This window comes from Neofelis nebulosa, chromosome 1 (assembly GCF_028018385.1).
Source record: "Neofelis nebulosa isolate mNeoNeb1 chromosome 1, mNeoNeb1.pri, whole genome shotgun sequence".
Taxonomy (NCBI): Eukaryota; Metazoa; Chordata; class Mammalia; order Carnivora; family Felidae; genus Neofelis; species Neofelis nebulosa.
The window spans coordinates 178473968-178493461 of NC_080782.1; the positions used below are offsets into that span (position 1 = coordinate 178473968).

General features: G+C 37.8%; 1 protein-coding gene across 2 annotated transcripts in view; it reads right to left on the bottom strand.

The window, feature by feature from the left end:
• GPC6 (glypican 6) overlaps positions 1 to 19494 on the bottom strand; it is a 1126333-nt gene that overhangs the window by 1036434 nt on the left and 70405 nt on the right. The window lies entirely within an intron of this gene.

Below are 19494 nucleotides of genomic sequence, written 5' to 3' on the forward strand. Positions count from 1 at the left end.
TTACATTATAAAGGGAATTTATAATTCCCATGTATAACCTGACATAAAAATGTCTGTGATAATAGTCACAAAAACAGACATAAAATATGGAGCGGTCATTTGTGTTGCTGGACCAATATTTAAGATGTATCCAATTCCAATGGAAAGAAAATGGAAGTTCGTCACACAACATCAAGCCTCACAGAGCACAGCAGTGCTCCTCAGACTGAACTGCTTTTTTACCAGACTCTAAGGAGATATGCAGTGTCGGGAGTAACAGAAATTTTTATAACAAGTTGACATTTTCATATCTACCGAATTTAATAATAGACTCGTGTTTGTTTTTAAATTAAATTTTAGAAAATAATTTTATTATATTCTGTGAAAGAATCAATCTGCAATGGATTGGAAGAGGAAGGAAGAGGAGCAGGAGGAGGAGGAAGAGGAGGTTTACAAGGAGAACTGGTCCTTTCCTGCCCAGGGTTTGAGAGGCACTGTTCTACAAGATACAACCGCACCCAAAGCCCACCCAGTTAGTGCTAATACTGGTCTCACACTAGAAGTTGAAATGAGCTGACAATTCCAGATAAAAGACCAGAGACAACCCAGATTTGGCTATTTAAGCTGCTCATAGATGTGGAGCACTGGGGACAGTGCTTTAGTGACGCGACTTCTTTTATTTATTACATGAGTGTATTTGGCACTATTTTCTAGGGGGAAATGAAAACATCCCTGCTTTAAGGAACATAATCTCTTTGGATGGATTTAGAATAAATACTTTCTAGAGTCCATTTCAACCCTAAAATTCTCTGATTCGCTGATTCTATTATTGGCTTAATGCTGAAAAATGTGCTAAGCTGCAGTCTGAAAAATAGTTTATTTGACAATGGAATCAAAAAAGGAGTTATCAGTTAAACTTATAATCTGTCCTGTGTACAACACGATATAAGATTGGAGCCCTCAATTCAAGAAATAATAGAGGAAGGCATTACCTGGGAGATGAAGTCATTCCTTTACTTGCAGGATAGTATTAAAAAAGGAAGAAAGGGGAGGAGAGAGGGAGAGAGAAAGCAAGGAAGGAGGGAGGGGGGAGCAATGTGATTTGCCTCGAGGGATGAGACACACAATTAATAAAATGTGAACTGCTACTGATAAATTGGATTGTGAGAAGGTTGAAGTTTTATGTGAATGAAACACCATCATTAAAGATGGGAAACTAACAAACTAAAGTGATGTGATTCTTAGGAAGTGAGAGAGTGGGATTCAGTATTTCAGCTGCTTTAGCTGGGGTGACCTCATCATAGTTTTAAATAGACTGTCCATTATAAGCATAAATTATCACCCCATGAAACTTTGATAGACTGGATACTGACCTGGAAATTAACAATCAAGCGTACTGCAGAAAAAAAATTATATAAATGAACCTTTTTGCTTATAACCAGCATGGTGCTGATTAGAGAAAAAAGCAAGACCATGGCAATTTTTAAAATTGCTATTGTTAAAATAGAATTAGCTTAACTAGCAATGAGAAATATGAAGCCTCACCTGTCCTAGAAATCACTCCCTCCTGTGCCATAAAGATTTGTTGATGGAGAGCAATTCTTATTGGTAAGGCGATAGTAGCTGAGTAGGGAAGAATGTTCAGGAATTTGTTTTTCATATTCAATAAACTACTCATTGATGAATTGCTCTATCAAAAAACACTTTTAAAAAAATTGTGGTATATTTCCCAAAGTGATTCCAGTGTTGTTTTTTTTCATTTGTTTTGTTTTTTTTCTTCCTAAGCCATGATATGTCACCAAAAATATGTCATCAAGTTTGGGTATATGTATGTCCCTTCTAGAAATATTTTTCCAATATAGTTACTATTTGTGAAAGTCACAATATTCTCATTTAAACAATACCTTTTAGTCTGCATATTTCATACTATTTAAAGTTTTGAATTGAAATATCTGCAGCAACAAAACAATAATAAACAATTACAATAATTTGTTGCTGTCAAATCAACCTGACTCGAACAGTTTAATATTATTTGTTGCTGTCTTTTGAATTAAATCCTTTTCCTTTATAAATGCTACCTTTAATAGACAGCTAAATTCAAAAAAGTTTGCTTCTTTTTTTAATTAACTAATTTATTTTTGAGAGACACAGAGAGAGAGAGAGCAGGGGAGGGACAGAGAGAGAGGGAGAGAGAGAATCCCAAGCAGGCTCTGTGCTTGAATCTCACAAATTATGAGATCATGACCTGAGCCAAAATCAAGAGTTCAATGCTTAACCAACTGAGCCACCAAGGAACCCCAAAAAAGTTTATGTTGTTTTTTTTTTTTTTAATTTTTTTTTTCAACGTTTTTTATTTATTTTTGGGACAGAGAGAGACAGAGCATGAACGGGGGAGGGGCAGAGAGAGAGGGAGACACAGAATCGGAAACAGGCTCCAGGCTCCGAGCCATCAGCCCAGAGCCTGACGCGGGGCTCGAACTCACGGACCGCGAGATCGTGACCTGGCTGAAGTCGGACGCTTAACCGACTGCGCCACCCAGGCGCCCCAAAAAGTTTATGTTTTTAAGGGAATGACTTTAAAATATAGTTAAAACAAGGGTGCCGGGGTGTCTCAATCAGTTAAGCGTCCGACCTCAGCTCAGGTCATGATCTCACAGTTTGTGAGTTCAAGCCCTGCATTGGGCTCTATGCTGACAACTCAGAGCCTGGAGCCTGCTTCGGATTCTGTGTCCTCCTCTCTCTCTACCCCCCACCCTCAAAAGTAAATAAACATTAAAAAAAATTAATATCATTAAAACAAAAAAATGTACTTAAAAAAACTATGGTTATTTATTCTTTAGTGAGAGCAAAGGAAGTCACAACTCCTAAGAGTCCATTTTTGTGGAACACACATATATAACCATTTTTTGCTAAGATATGGGGCAATATTTATACTATTATGAGTACATATATTTTCTCTGATGAGCAATATTGTACACTGTGATATTTCCTTTTTTGTAAAACTTTATATTTTTTCCTAAATTTAATTGTTGCCTCTCTTTTTCCCTTTCCTTAGACTCTTCCCAAACTCTCCAACACTAAAGCAATTTAAAATACAGGTTTTCGTATGCTCAAAGGTATCAGGTATCAGGTAATCCACAGTCTTGGAGCCCTCAATTCTCCTGCTCCAATTTGAGTTGGTTGATCCCAGACCTGTCAAATGGCCATCATCCTGTGATTTTCCTTCACTACTTCTAGTTTCTATATTGCTACAGGGGCAACCAGTGCCACTTGGACTCAATCCTTTGTACACAACAAAGGATTTATTTTTCTCACTTAAAGGCCTTTAGGATCCAGTCTTCATGCCTAGAGTTCTAAAATTTCATGATGGTGTTCTTGGCTCTTTTTCAAGAATTTCATTATGAATTGCAATGTGGAAGTTTGTGCCCTTCAGTTCTGGGACAATTTTTTTTTTTTTAATTACTTTGTGAAAGTCTTTTCTTTCGTTTATGCTACTCTTTTAATGAAAACGCTATCAGCTGGATATTATGTAGTCTGCTTGTTGTTTTCTAGGATATTTCCTTAACGGTCAGACTCTTCTATTGATTAATTTTCTTCTGCTTTCAATTCTTCAAATTTCTCAAGATCTTACTTCTTAACTTGTTCTGATTGCAATAGCATTGCATTCTTTTCCATAGATACAATATCTTCTCTTATTTCTCTAAGTTACTTTCCTTTTTCATTTGAGTCATTTTTTTCTGTTCCTTAACTATTAATTGAGTTTCTCCAAGTTCCTTTCTGGTAGTTCTTGCCTTTTGCTGCAGCCCATTTGTTTTTGTTTTGTTTTTTGTTTTTTTGTGTTTTGTTTTGTTTTGTTTTGCTTTTTTGGCATGTACTCCAAACACATGGGGACCCCTTGGATATATTTAAGAGTGAGAAAATAAAATAATGCCTGCGAATGCTATGGGCAAGGGCTGCAGCTTATCAACAAATGGATTTCACTGCAGGGTGAGCAAGCAGGGACTTGATCTCTCAAATATCAAAGATATGTAGATCTTCTCTGTAGAGCTAGCTTCTCCAGAAAATAAGCTTTCACTAATCTCCTGTCTGAGAGTTACAGGCCTGCCTACCAATGCCCATGGAGATACATGGCAGGAGAGACCCAGGGCTCTACACTGGTAATCATGCAGACTACCTTTAGCTGTGCATGGTGTTCCCATGTTTAGAATCACTCTAGCTCAGTGTCTCTGACTAAGTAGGTGCACTCTAATAATCAGTTGTCTGCTCCTACAGGGGAAGGAGGCCTGAGGAGCTGTAACATATCTTACTCAAACTTTCCCTAAAACTCCATGTTTTTGCCCCATTTTCACTCCCACCTTCTACAGTATCTACTATTTCCAATTCTAGAAGTTTCCAGGGTTCTGAAGCATAAATTTGCTTCCTGCTTGTTGGTACCTCCCTCTGCAAGCACTAGGTATTCAACTCTCTCTGCTCTAGTAATCCTTCCTTCCAATTTTACCCAGAAACTCAGGACATTTCCAATCTATGATCTCCATCCAATTCTTTTTGCTCACATGTGTCCCTATCCTTTTTCTTCTGATCATTTCGGTATGGTGTTTAGGACAGAGTAGAGGCAAACACATTTACTCAGGTTGCCATGTTTAACTGTAATCTCCAGATCTTTTTCTATGTCAGAAAATATGCTACTCCTAACACAATCGAGTTGTCTAAATTTTATTACAGAAAAGAATCACTTGGTCATATTATTTGTTCACCTTCATGACCTAAGATAAGAATTTTTCTTCTTTGCAGGGGGTGGTCCACCAGCATCAAGCAACAAAAACCAACTAAAGAAATCCAGCACATGTCTGTAAACAATTCAACTACCTAGAATGATTCTTGCACTCACTTCGGCAACACATACACTAAACCACCTAGAATGAGTCTTACCATTTCCTTAGTTACCGGGGAAGGAAGGAAGGAAGCCTCAAAGGACCACTCTCACCTATGTGTTCACTTTCTACAATTCGGGAGACCAAATCTATCAGTCATGTACAAAACACAGAGTGCTATTCCCTCTCCTCGGCATCCATCAGAAACTTCCCAGCTAGTCCTCGCTTGTAGATTGGCAATGCCACATAGTAACAGCTGAACTCACTGGAAGAAAGGTATGTATGACAGGACAAGAGGACATGACTATGACAAAAAGCATTACGAGTAAGTGGCTTTCCTTGCCATTTATCATTCCTCCTGCATCCTCCACAATGGCATAAAGAAATCTCTTACCGTGTGCTGAAATAGCAGATGGGTTTATCATAGCACGATAACAGCCAAAGAACAGTCCGGAATAAAAAAGACTGACTTTGTAACAAGAAGAAATATTTGATGTCGGATTTCAATCAAGGTTTGTGCCTACTCTATGCATTTCACTCTCCACTGGTAATTTTAATAAAACCAATTGAGAATTTACCAGGATCCAGTCAGTTTCCTGTTAGAATCAATAAAAAAGAAAAGATAGGGGCCATAGACAGCACTGCTTCTGCAAAGATTCATCTTCCTTCAAATTAAAAGTTCTTGTAAATCCAACAGAAGGAAGGAAGGAAGGAAGGAAGGAAGGAAGGAAGGAAGGAAGGAAGGAAGGAAGGAAGAAAAAAGCATGTCTCTTATAAAAACATAGGGTTTGAGATCACCAAAACAAGAAAGTGTGAGAGGTTTAACATTGACCAAAACATACTGTGAGTTCAAAAGATGGCATAGTTATCAGAAAAGTTAACGGCAACCTTGAGTAACATTCAGCAACCTGGAGAATCATGAGAGGTCCCCAGCTAATCAAAGCGACGTATAAAGATTAAGTCATTGGGGCGCCTGGGTGGCGCAGTCGGTTAAGCGTCCGACTTCAGCCAGGTCACGATCTTGCGGTCCGTGAGTTCGAGCCCCGCGTCAGGCTCTGGGCTGATGGCTCGGAGCCTGGAGCCTGTTTCCGATTCTGTGTCTCCCTCTCTCTCTGCCCCTCCCCCATTCATGCTCTGTCTCTCTCTGTCCCAAAAATAAATTAAAAACATTGAAAAAAAAAATTAAAAAAAAAAAAGATTAAGTCATTTTCTTTCTGTTCAGAAAAATATCAAGATGCCCAATGAGTTTACCAACTATTTTTAATTATAATGGATGCTTAGGCACTTTTAAATGACTTAGTACCTGTGAATTCTGACTTTAATGGAAAAAATGCTAATAAAGGGATTGTTAAAACCTGAATTTGATTTCTAAAAGCAGGACCACATAAAAACCATCCCATGAATATGTTAAAAGTCAGCCAAGTTTTAATAACAGGAAGGATAAGAGCAGGGACCACCTCTCCCATTACATTTCTAAACCTCCCCTAACATTTATAATACAGGTCTATACACTTGGAAATGCTGTCAAAATTGCCTTGCTAATGAGAATGGCTCAAAGTACTAACACAGCTTGCTCCTCAAATGTAGATCAGATAATGAGAATTTAAGCACTTGGTGCATACGCTGTAGAAATTAAAAATGAAAACAAGGTATGACACTTTCTCAGGAGAGTAAAGTACACTCAACTCTACTCTGAACAATGAAACAAACACTGAAGCCCTGAGTTCCTGGTAACGGTATAAGATTTTGATTTACTGATTTTGTGGAAAAGGCATATAACTCTGATTTAACAAGGTGAAATATTTTAGAATATTGTCAATCTTAAAGAGATGCTCAACAATTAATTATTTGCAGGTGTCGAGCATGTAATGAGGGCTAAAAAGATGGTGCTTTTATTTTAATTATTATTTGGTGATTGCTAAAGAAATTATTCCATTTAAAGGATGCTGTTTTCCAATGAAGACAGAGGTTTAGATATGGGTTGAGTCTAGCTGGTTCCTTCCCACTGCTCTAGAGCATGTTTTTAAGTTATCCTTCACAGCAATCATCCCCCACACTATAATTTGTTCATATGTCCTCCTACAACACTTGATCATAAGCCCTTTGAGATCGGGGAAATACCAGGCTTCTTTGTGTCTCCAGCACTGGGTTTGGTCCATGAAAAGTACACCATGAATGGATAATGACAGGAGCCCATACAGAAGGCAACCCAGGGGGCGCCTGGGTGGCTCAGTAGGTTAAGTGTCTGACTTCAGCTCAGGTCATGATCTCACAGCTGGTGAGTTCCAGCCCGCGTTGGGCTGTGAGCTGACAGCTCAGAGCCTGGAACCTGCTTCCGATTCTGTGTCTCCCTGTCTCTCTGCTCCTCCCCCACTCATGCTCTGTCTCTCTCTCTCTCAAAAATAAATAAACATTAAAAAAAGTTTTTTTTTTAAAAGAAGGCAACCCAGGTATGAATGCTGATTTTATTTCTATATTCAGACAATGGACTTACCTAAAGCCATTTCCTTGGTAATGGTCTAGGGCATGAATAAAAAATTGTCTCCCGTTCAAATAATAATTTTAATCAACTAGAAATTGCAGCCTGGAGCCTTGTGTTAAAAAGGATTCAATCAATGTAGGTATAGCTGCCACACACTAAGGACACAGAAAGAGAGTAAACCAAGTATATTCAACATTCCAAAGCTACGTTTAAAAATGTGATGGGGGCGCCTGGGTGGCGCAGTCGGTTAAGCGTCCGACTTCAGCCAGGTCACGATCTCGCGGTCTGTGAGTTCGAGCCCCGCGTCAGGCTCTGGGCTGATGGCTTGGAGCCTGGAGCCGGTTTCCGATTCTGTGTCTCCCTCTCTCTCTGCCCCTCCCCCGTTCATGCTCTGTCTCTCTCTGTCCCAAAAATAAATAAAAAACATTGAAAAAAAAATTTTTTTTTAAAAATAAAAATGTGATGGTCTTGGGGTACCTGGGTGGCTCAGTCAGTTAAGCATTCAACTCTTGATTTCAAGTCAGGTCATGATCTCACAGTTTGTGAGATCCAGCTCCGCACTGGGCTCTGAGCTGACACCATGAAGCCTGCTTGGGATTCTCCCTCTCCCCCTCTCTCAGCCCCTTCCCCAATCACTCTGTCTCTCAAAATAAATAAACATAAAAAAACATGCAATGGCCTCAAGTATGTGTAGAAGGATGTCCTTATCAAAAGACATCATTGGAATTGCTTTGGTCATGAATAAACAACAGAACACTACGAGTGTTACTAATTTCTTCCTCTTTTTTTTTTCTTTAGTGTGTAAACACATCAGCTAGAGGACCAGGCAAAAGCAGTTCGTGCAAATTCCTCACTCACACATGTCATCAACAAAGTGTCTGCAGTAAAAGCAGGACACACAGAGAAAGAGGAGAGGGAGACTCAAATCCCTCAAACAGCGGTTAGTAATGATTATATGAGTGGTGAAGGCGCAAAACAAGTGAAGGACAAATATTTTCTCAAAGAAATATCCTAATTGCGTATCATTAAAAAATATGCATTTTAAAATTCCTGTCAGCCAATCTTTGGCACATTTCTGGTGAAATAATCTTAAATTCTATAAAGAGTATTAACATTCAATGGTTGACTTAAATTTCTGAAAATGAATAATTTGCTTGTCAAATGCTTCTGAAAAAAATATAGCTAATCACTAATTAAATGATTTCATATGTATGACCTTATCTATTAATTGGTGGTATTTTAATTTTCAAAAGCTATTAATTTAGTAATTTTAAAGGCAAAATAATTAATAAATATAATTGCACTACGGTGATTTTCTATACTTATTCTCTTCCAGGTATATATTTTATCATTTCCTTGGGAAACACACTGTAATTAGTTATGACAATTCTCTACAACATGACCACATTCATTTTTGATGGTAAAAATTAGTATTCAGAAAATTCCTGACCAGAATTATACTGATAATAAACTACACAGTTCTTTTTTAAACAAGAAAAAAACTAAAATTATTGTTTTAAGCATAATTTGGGTATGAAAATATCAAATAACTTTTTAAAAAAAAAAAAGGCATAATTATTTGATAAATAAGTCTCCTCCTTCTCATGACCCCTAAAAATAACCAGGAAATGAACGTACCTTAATCATCGTACACACTGACAAAACGCTGCTTTTCAACTTTAATTCTAATTTTCTCAAACTCTTCCTTCCCTTTTTCTGCTGTCACTGCACATGGGTCTCAGTTCTCATCAACCTCAGACCCAGGTTACCCCAAACAACAATGGAATGTAACAATGAGCTATGTAAGAATCCTTGGGCTTTACAATTCACTTACCGGGCATTAGGTCACTGCATCCAGTACCAGCCTCCTCACTTCTCAGTACACATACATACACCCTTCATTGTTTCCTATCTAAGCAGGTCCAAGTTTCTGCATTGAACTCCACCACCCTTGCATGATCTGGTGCGGTCATGTCCATCCAGCTTTCTGCACCCTTACGAGCAGCTAAGGTACAAGAGAACCAAGGTCTCGTGACTTACAGTCTAATTCTCACACCAAAGACAAAACAGATAGCTCCCACTTTATACACTGGGTCATGAAAAACACAAGAATGCCATGTGGGAACTATAAGATAGTAGGTGTATACCCCAGGCTTGGTCTTGTGATCTTAATCCTTAACTCCACCATGTTTCACCCTTCCTACTCATGAACTGCTAAAATCTATGTTTACTGTAAGAGGGTGGGTTCATGTGCTTAACTGATGTGACCCCTTTGATTCTGGATTTGTTTTCTAGACCAGGCTCACCTACAACGGCTAGGTTCAAAAGCACATATCATCAGCTTATCTGACTCTTTACACTGTGTTACTTCAAAGAGTAAAATAAATCACTGGGTGAAAAATTAAGCCAAAAAAGGGGAAAATCTTACTTCTATGCAATTCAGCTTATGTACAAGTCTTCTTTGTCCATCTCTGATGACATCAGAACTCACCACAAAGACATTTTAGAGCAAGGAAAACCAGAATAGAATTCTCTTGACAACACATACACAGAGAATGGTTGTGTTTCAGCTAACTGCATCAAACTTACAACTGGAAAAATAATCTAGAACAATCTAAAGATGAGCATGGAAATCGCATTCATAAAGTAATGCTAGGCATGGCTTAGAAAGAATGAAGTATGTATTACTACAGAAAAAGTCCCACTGTATAATGTTTGTGAGGAAGTCATTTGGAGAATAGTATATGTAGTATAATCCCCTCATTTACAGAATTCTTAGAGAATAGAATCCTATTACAGGTATACTTGTGTATGAACAGAAAAGAAAGAGTATGCACAGGAAGCTATTTGCATGGGTTACAGAGGAGTGGATAGAAAACTCCCATTTTAACACTGAAATGCCTTAATATATAGTAATTATTCAGTAAGAGGTTGTTTGAAAAAGAGCACACAAGTGCTCAAAGGCACACTGCAGGCCATCTCAAGTGCTTTATGTTATAGTCATGCTTTAAAGTGATCTCTTGGGACACCCGGGTGGCTCCGTCAGTTAAGCGTCTTGGCTTCAGCTCAGGTCATGGTCTCACGTTCGTGGGTTCAAGCCCCCCCCGCCAGGGTCTGTGCTGATAGTGAGGAGCCTGCTTGGGATTCTCTCTCTCTCTCTGTCTCTCTCTCTCTCCCTCTCCCTCTCCCTCTCCCTCTCTCCCTCCCTCTCTCCCTTTCTCCGCCCCTCCCCCACTTGCTCTGTCTCTCTTGACATAAAGTGATCTCTCATATTCCAACCAAAAGTTGAAACATTGTTGAAAAACATTCCCATCTTATTTCAAAAGAAAGTAAACAAAATGGTGCTAGCTATCTGGCATTCAAAGAATGGATTGGTTTTTCTAATCCAGGGAGAAGAAACACCACTTCATTTCTACAGTTTCAAGCCTTATTGGTTCTTAGTTTTTGTTTGTTTGATTTGGGTTGTTTTTATTCTTGGGCTGTGTCAAATAAATGATCCTAGATGCTACTATGTCAAAAATACAATAGCAAACATCTAACATAATGAGTATAGGGACATTACAGAATTATATTTACTCAGATCTAAAAAAGGACCTCTAAAACAGAGTTAACATGTGCTGACAATGGCAGGTTAGAGTCCTAACTTCATTACTTAGAACACATTGCTTCTCTATTAAATATGAAAATGGCTATGTCTCTAATATCTCTTTCATTATCACCTAATAGCATCATAGACTAAATGACATTACTAACTGCATGGCAAAAATGGCTTCAGTACGGTTTATAGAGCCAAATAGGATATCATTAAAATCAAATCATCCACTGGTGGGGCAAATCTTCTTGGGCACATCAGGTTTTTGAGAAGGCAAAATCATACACCAGCGTGTGGAACAACTGTTGAGTTCCTACAGTATTCTAAACAAGCTAAAGATTTCAAGGTGCTCAACTAAATATAAACTATTCTTCATTTAATTGACCATGCTATTCACAATGAACACCTCCTTAATAAATAGCTCAGCACAGGGATACTGACTTGAGAACTTAAAGCAGGTTACCAAATTAGAGAAGGAAATTGTTATCTAATGATGGAAGGACAGTGCAAGCTTGTCACAGTAATCACAAGGCTGCAGGAAATTATGTCAAATCTTTGTAAAAGAGAAAAAGAAAGCAGGATACGAATTAAACTATGGGATTATAAAATAATAACAATAATAATAATAGAACAATAAGACAAATAAGCCACTGGTCTTCTCAGTTTCAGTCTTTCTTGCTTAGTTACAAACTCAAAACAGGAAGAAGTATGTATATGCAACTCACAGTGCCAAAGGAAACTGACTTGGAAATAAAACCCTTTGGCCACACGTCATAATAAACAGGGATGTGAGTGTACCCCATCCTCAGGAGCTACTGACACCTCAGATAGAAACAAATAATGAGGAAATATGCTGAAGAATGAAAAACAGTAAAAAAAAAAAAATCTATTTCAACAAAAGAAATCTACCAGAGGTTAAAAATGATAATTTTCAAGAGACCCTGCAAACAGAGAAGAAAAAAACAAAAGCTATTTTGGTTTGGTACTGCTTTCAAAGGTATTGCCAATTTCACATAAGACAGATGTGAAATGCCAATACAATTCGGATGCTTAGGTATTTTTTGAAGCCAAAGTTAACTTTCTGAATGAATTATGTATCACTCACATGCAATTGACAAGTATTCCACATAACTTTCTTCGAGTATTCCAATAGGATACCCGTTTTCTCCATGGCTTGTCTTTCTTTTTCACTCCTGAATATCAGACACTAAAAATCACTCTTCTAACTGACTGCCCCCAAGACCTTCCTGCCCAGGAACCTTCAACAGTTAACAGACATGCAGGTGAGAATTTCATAAGGGCACATTCGCAGACTGTGCCTAAACCACGAGTTTGCATCCAATTTGGATTCTGTCACAATTTCTATCACCACCTTGTTAGCAATCCAATCCAGCTTCAAACACAGGCCAGACAACTGATGCAAAACAGGAGCCGGAGACTACATGTCCCTCTATTTATGTCACTATTTGTTTACAAAGGGACTATCTCTACAGGCTGCTAGGACGTTCCAGGCATAACAAAATTAACCATACAGATTTGAAGGAAGTATAGCATAACCACAGTAATTACAATAGACTTTGTAGGCCTTGGCTGCTTTTAATAGCAATATTGCCAACCTTATTATTATGTGACCAGAACAAATAAATAAACACGTGGTGTTGTCTTTGCTGGCAATAATGGAAGGACGATGGATGTCCTGTGTCTGAAGAGGAATAGTCTCCCTCTATGACTGAGAGGTGCAGGGCCGTCAAGGCATTCACAGGAAGATTAGGAGAAGAAACTGGATGCTAGCCATATGAAAATATCTAAAGAATCATCTCATGGCAGCAAATCTTGGATTCTTCTGCATGTCTCCACAGGGAAAATGTAAAATAAATGGGTGGAAAAAGCAGTCAGCCATGTCTGATCCCCGGGAAAAGAATTATCTGAAAATCAGAGCTTTCTGGAGCTAGAAAGGGTGTGTGAATTTCTTTCATAGACACAGTGAGGGCTAGCTGGCACTGCCCTCACCTGCTGGATGCTCGATGTCTAGGCTTAAGGGCCACGATTAAGGCAATATCTGGACTCCTAAGGCAGTGATGGTTCAGTAGTACTCAACTCTCTGAGAATCAATCCCATTTTATATCAGAAATGAAATTCACAGACAATATAACCTCACATATATATTTTTCTTAATAAAAGCTACTAACTATAATACAAAAGGATTTTTCAGTTTTTAAAAGTCGTTTATAATAAAACAATAGTAGTTCACTACGTAAATGCTTAGGCCAGATTTCACAAGGAGGCCATGACAGTAATGAGAGGACAGACACAATGTGTTATGTCAGTTATTCAAGTACCAAAGGCCTGGCAGCATGGCCATCGGTAGCATGATTTGTTATAATAGTGAATAAGGTCCGGTAAAATATGGAGCACAACCAAGTATAGTCTTTTCTCAAATTTACATGATAGCTGCATTTCTGAAAAATTCACTCCATAGTAAAACCATGGGAGAATATTTTTCTTCTTCATGCATAATAGAGTTAGCTTCCAAACTCAGAAGATTATACACAGGTTTTCTATAGCCCTTTCTGAAAGGCTTGCAGAAGAGGAGACAACTCTGCGATGAGGGGAGCCAAGCCGCTCTAGTCCCCAGTCACTACAAACCAGTGACATCCGCTCAACTACTGTGACACAGACATGTCTTTGTCACGTTTCCAAAGTGCCCCTTTGGGTGATACTATTTTTGCTCCCTGTGATGGTTAACTTTCTGTATCTCTTGACTAGGCTAAGGGATGCCCAGATAGCCAGTAAAACATGATTTCTAGGCGTGTCTCTGAGGGTGTTTCTGGAGAGGATTAGCATTCCAATCAGCAGACTGAGTAAAGAGATTTGCCCTCTCCAACACAGGTGGACATCATTCAGTCTCCCGAGAGCCCACAAAAGACAGAGGACAAAAAGAACAAAAGGCAGAGGAAGGGCAACTTCTTCATTTCCCTTCTTGAGTCGGGACATCCTTCTTTCCCTGTTCTCACACATCAGAGCTCCTGATTCTCAGGCCTTCAGACTCAGAGACTTAAAATCAGTTCTCAGACCCTTGGGTTTGGACTAAATTACACCACTGGGTCTCCAGTTTGCAGATGGCAGATTGTGGGACTTCTCGGTCTCCATAACCACATGAGTCAATTCCTATAACAAATCCCCTCTTCATATGTATATTTTTGTTTTGTTTTCTGTTTGTTTGGAGAACTCTAATACCCCTGCCCCACTCACATGGACCTTCATCTGCAAATTTGTCAATACTAAAGAGAAGTTCAAAACCCAAAGCTGAGAGAAAAGTAATGCAGAATAAAGGAGAAGGACGATGAAGCCTGGAGGAGCTCCTTAACTGGGAGGACAATTGGTTGTAGAGTTTTTTGTATGGTTCTGCAGCAGTGCCCTTCTGAGCAGTTAAGGGCACAGTCCCGAAGCAGAAGGAACTTGTACTTTCTGGTTGGTCACAGACAGTATCCAAGCAGAGCCCATATGACTATTCACAAGAAAGACAGAAGTGGGGATTTGGACATCTATGACACGGTAAGGCTGTGCAAAATGTTATTCAAGTCAGGCTTCCAAGGAATCTAAGGTAGTGTTGTCAACTTTCACAGCTAGTTCACAAACAACCCTTCTCACAATGTGCTCTGTGGCTACAGTGACCCTATCAGTCATCATACAAATCAGGTCACTTTTGACAGTGCAGGTAGATGTTTTTAATAAATATGGCACAAGTATACACCAGAGCTATCCCAGGCAAAGCTGAACCTGTGTTCACCATATATACATTTGAATTTATGTTTGAGTAAGAAGAACCACCAAGGAACAGTAGCATTACTAAATAAATAAAATCCCCACATGACTGCCTAACCATTCAGGATTTTTTTTTCTCCTATATTTATTTTAAAAATTAAAAACCCCAAATTATGGCATCATGAAAATAATATAGCTTACTACATTCCTGTATATTTCTCCCAAGTCATATATTTTCTATATGACTATGTTTATACTAAAGTATATATTTCAAATTGCCTATACCAATTATAGTTTAAAATATAAGTCATATTATTAAATTAAAGGCTTCATTTGTAGAAAAATACATATATAAATATATCATATTGCATATTATAATATATTATGTTAACAGAGTGGTTTCGAAGTGATTTGATATATGTAATCTTATTAAAATCAGTCCTCCAAAAATGAAAACAAGCATGAAGGGGTATATTCATATCAACCAAAAAAAAACAGCAATATCATGAATTACCCTTATGTTTATATTTCAAGTCATACAGTGAAATGGCTGTTCTTAAAACCATTCTTTATGGAAAACAGAGATATTTACATATGAATATATTGCCTCTATGATTTTTAAAAAGTCACAATTTATAACATTCAGGCTCTTTAAAATCTTTCCTAAAAGCATGGGTAGTGTTATAAATATGAATTTTTGTGTACAATTTGCCTATAAACTGTATAGTCTTCTGAAAAGAAACAAAGATATCTCTGAAAAGAGAAAAATACCTGAATCCATCCACTGTTTCAGTATAGTACTTTATTCATAATAGTAACTACTTAATAAATGCTCATTAAATCAGACACTGGATGAATGAATGAATGAACGAATGAACGAACGAACCAGCAATCTCTCACAGGGGAATGTTTAGGAAGATAACTGCTCACTGATCATCACTATTCCCAGTGGAAATGCATCTAAAACATAGTATTATAATTTTCCTTCTTATATTTCTTGGCCAAATACCATAAAGAAACATTAATTAATTAATGTTAATTAATTACAAATTAATTACAAATTAATTAAGATTACAGATGAAGTCAAGGCTTATTTATCTGTGCCATAGTTTCAGAAATTAAATTATATATAGCTATAGATTATTTGAATTTGGTTTAACAACTTCTACCAACATCAGAAGATTTACTACGAGCAATTACAGCTCAGTCACCGCGGATACAAGGCATAACTTATGCTTGAGCCCTCAAGCAACTTTTTGTCTGACAATAACACTTCTCAATTGAAGTGAGTATTATTATAAAATTTTTCTTACCCAAGCCTCATGACTTTTAACAATTGATCAGGAGGTAAGTTCGGTTTATAACATTCCTATAGTGATTTTTTAAAACCATCCTCAATAACATACACAAGCTCATTCTGGGATCATGCGATACGGTGAAGAGAAAGAGCTCTTCCCACCTCACCTGTGTCTCTTTTCTTGCACAGGTATAAATGATTTGTAATTAGCAAATTTATTATAATGACTATTTTTAAAGTACCCTAGGGGCGCCTGGGTGGCTCAGTCGGTTAAGCGGCCAACTTCGGCTCAGGTCATGATCTCGCGGTCTGTGAGTTGGAGCCCTGCGTTGGGCTCTGTGCTCACTGCTCAGAGCCTCGAGCCTGTTTCAGATTCTGTGTCTCCCTCTCTCTCTGACCCTCCCCCGTCCATGCTCTGTCTCTCTCTGTCTCAAAAATAAATAAACGTTAAAAAAAATTAAAAAAAAATAAAGTACCCTAAATATTTTAACTTTTCCCCTTGCACTTTAAATAATCACTGACTGAACTTCCTATGTGATTAAGGTTACTAAGCAAAAATAAATTTCATCCCACTCCATGTATGATTCATAATAAAATCTGAATTAGTGGAAGAGCCTGATTATGATACATTAACGTATAAATGTGAAATAACAAGGAGAGTACATGACCACTTTCGGCAGGCAAGCTTTCGGTTGGTCAGACAAACATATGGCTATATTTCTACCCATATGATGACATTTCTACTACCGCCATATATATCTTATTAAAATTATGTATGTGTCAAATCATTTTCCTGCAACTCAGAAGGAATAGTTAGGTTAAGTGTAAGCAAAGTTCCACAACTGGTTACCAAGAGAAGACCAAGTCTTCCAATGGCAATATTTTAGGACAGAAATAAAAAATAAAAATTGAGAATGATTTCTTGCTCTTCTAAGCACCTTTATAAGCACCAGGAATACAAAGACAGGACATGCCCCCTGCCCTACTAGAACTTAAAGTTTGAAAGGGGACATACATATTTCAAAAGAAAAACAAATATGTACTGTGCAATATGAAATGAGAACTTAACCCTATATTATCAGAGAGAACAGTTCTCAAACATGTAGCATGTACTTAATGTATAACTTCAAAAAACGATGGGTAGACTAAATGACTTGACAAAATTCTTTTTAATCCCATAGCTCAATGATTTGAGCTTCCCTTGAATCTTAAGTAAATTGAATTGTTTTATAATATCAGTTTCACATCATTTTCTAGGAGAAAGGATTTATTTGAGATGAAACTTTTTTTATAAGAAATTTATTGTCAAATTGGTTTCCATACAACACCAACAGGCACCCTCCTCAGCGCCCATCACCCACTTTCCTCTCCCTCCCACCTATCAACCCTCAGTTTATTCTCAGTTTTTAAGAGTCTCTTATGGTTTGGCTCCCTCCCTCTCTCTTTTGTTTTCCCCCTTCCCCTCCCCCATAGTCTTCTGTTAAGTTTCTCAGGATCCACATAAGAGTGAAAACATATGGTATCTGTCTTTCTCTGTATGACTTATTTCACTTGGAATACTACTTGGCAATGAGAAAGAATGAAATATGGCCTTTGGTAGCAACGTGGATTGAGCTGGAGAGTGTTTGAAATGAAACTGTAGATCGATCAGCTATATGAAATATTTAATGACTTTATTTCCGATGGTAAGGTATTAAATCTGTGTACTTTTCCCCCTAAAATTTAAAGTTATGTATTCCATTGTCCTCTTGGAAATCTTTTCCAAGAAGACAGGTCATCAGATCCATCAAGCAGTTAAATAAAAGACTTTTCTGAATATATTCAAGACCTAACTAAACAGTTAGTAAAAGAAGTTGGTTCTTTTAATTATATATTGGCTACTAAGTAGAATTCTCTCACTCATAACCATCAGAAATTGCTAAGAAAATATCTAGGAAATAGAACAGCCTTTGAAACTCAGAACTTAAACTGTCATCATCAGTTTCCATCACATGCTGAACTCGTGACCATTACTATCCACATTGTAACTTTCTCCCACAAAATAATAACTATTTTGTTTGATATTTCCACTTTGTACATTGTAACAAAAGGCATTCAATAACTACATATTGAAATGTGACTGCTACTCAACTACATGATTACTTCAAGTTATGTACTATGCACAGCACAGTCTGAACACCATTTGTAAATATTCAAAACATAGCATGAACTGAATATGCTAACTGCCCCCCCCCATTCATTTACATGGGAAACAGGCACATTTATGACTACCTTAATCTTTTGGTAATCTGTACTTTCTGCTCTTTGGTTTTAATATTTTATTTTCTAATATAGTTCAGTGCATATGGGATACAGAAAGTTGATTGCTTGATAAGCACATTTAGAAAAATATGAGAAAAATAAAAACAAATCTGGAAAGTAGATTGGTTGATAAAGTCATTTAGGAAATATGAGAAAACTAAAATCGAATCTGGAGCATTTTTCTATATGAAATGCAATCTGAAAAGTATAGAAGAACAGAGCTGTTAAGTCATCCATAACACATCTGTGGGTCCTAATGTAAGACTACGTGACTAGAACAAGAGAAAAGACATATGTAAAAGAGAACAGTCATTCAGGATGAAATAATACTCAAGAAATAAGAAGAGGCAGGAAGCTCTCTATCTTCAGTAGTGACTCTGTGGCTTCTTCAAGGACAGACATGCATGGCATAGCTGTGGACATCAGAAAGGAAGGGTTTCAGCTCCCTCACTTATTCTGTCACTTTGAATAAATCATGTTACTTTTCTAACAATAGAATAATAATGCCCACCTCACAAGACTGTTGGGAAGGTTGAGTTAAATGATATCCTATTAATGAGTTCACGTGACTTACAATATACATGATAAGGATTTTATTTTCCACTCCCTCGTCTAAAAGTTTCAGGAGGTGATTAATGCTACAGTCACCTACAGATCTCCAAATTGAGACTCACTTTACAGAGCAGGGACCTCAAGCACTGAAGGAATAAAGGACTCAGCAGAGCATCCCAGATGGTCAGAGAGAGTGCCAGTTTCTTGTCAGGACTGTACTAACAAGAAGCACCAGTTGTGGCCCCAAAATGATAGTAAGCTGAGATCCACATCAGATACTTGTGTGTCTTTGTGTCTTTGGTCTTCAACCCAGCTGTTCATCAGGATCACCAGAGAAGTTTGACAAAATGTACTGGTGCCTAGACCTACTCCAGAGATTTAAATGGCCTGGGGTGAGGCCAGATAGGTTTTTGTTTTTTTATTCTTCATATTTGCCGGCTAGTTGTTTTAAGGTGCCCCAGGAGTTTCTCATGGACAGCCACTATTAAGAACCACTGCTCTCACTCAACTGTAAGTAATCTGAATCCCATCCCCATGACCTACTCAAACCCCAAGATCTCAAACAAGGAGTAGGGACTAATCCTTTTGTGGGTTTCCAGGATCCAGAGATCAGTAATGAAGGCCAGAGGGTATAAGGTGGGGTGAGAAGTTCTCA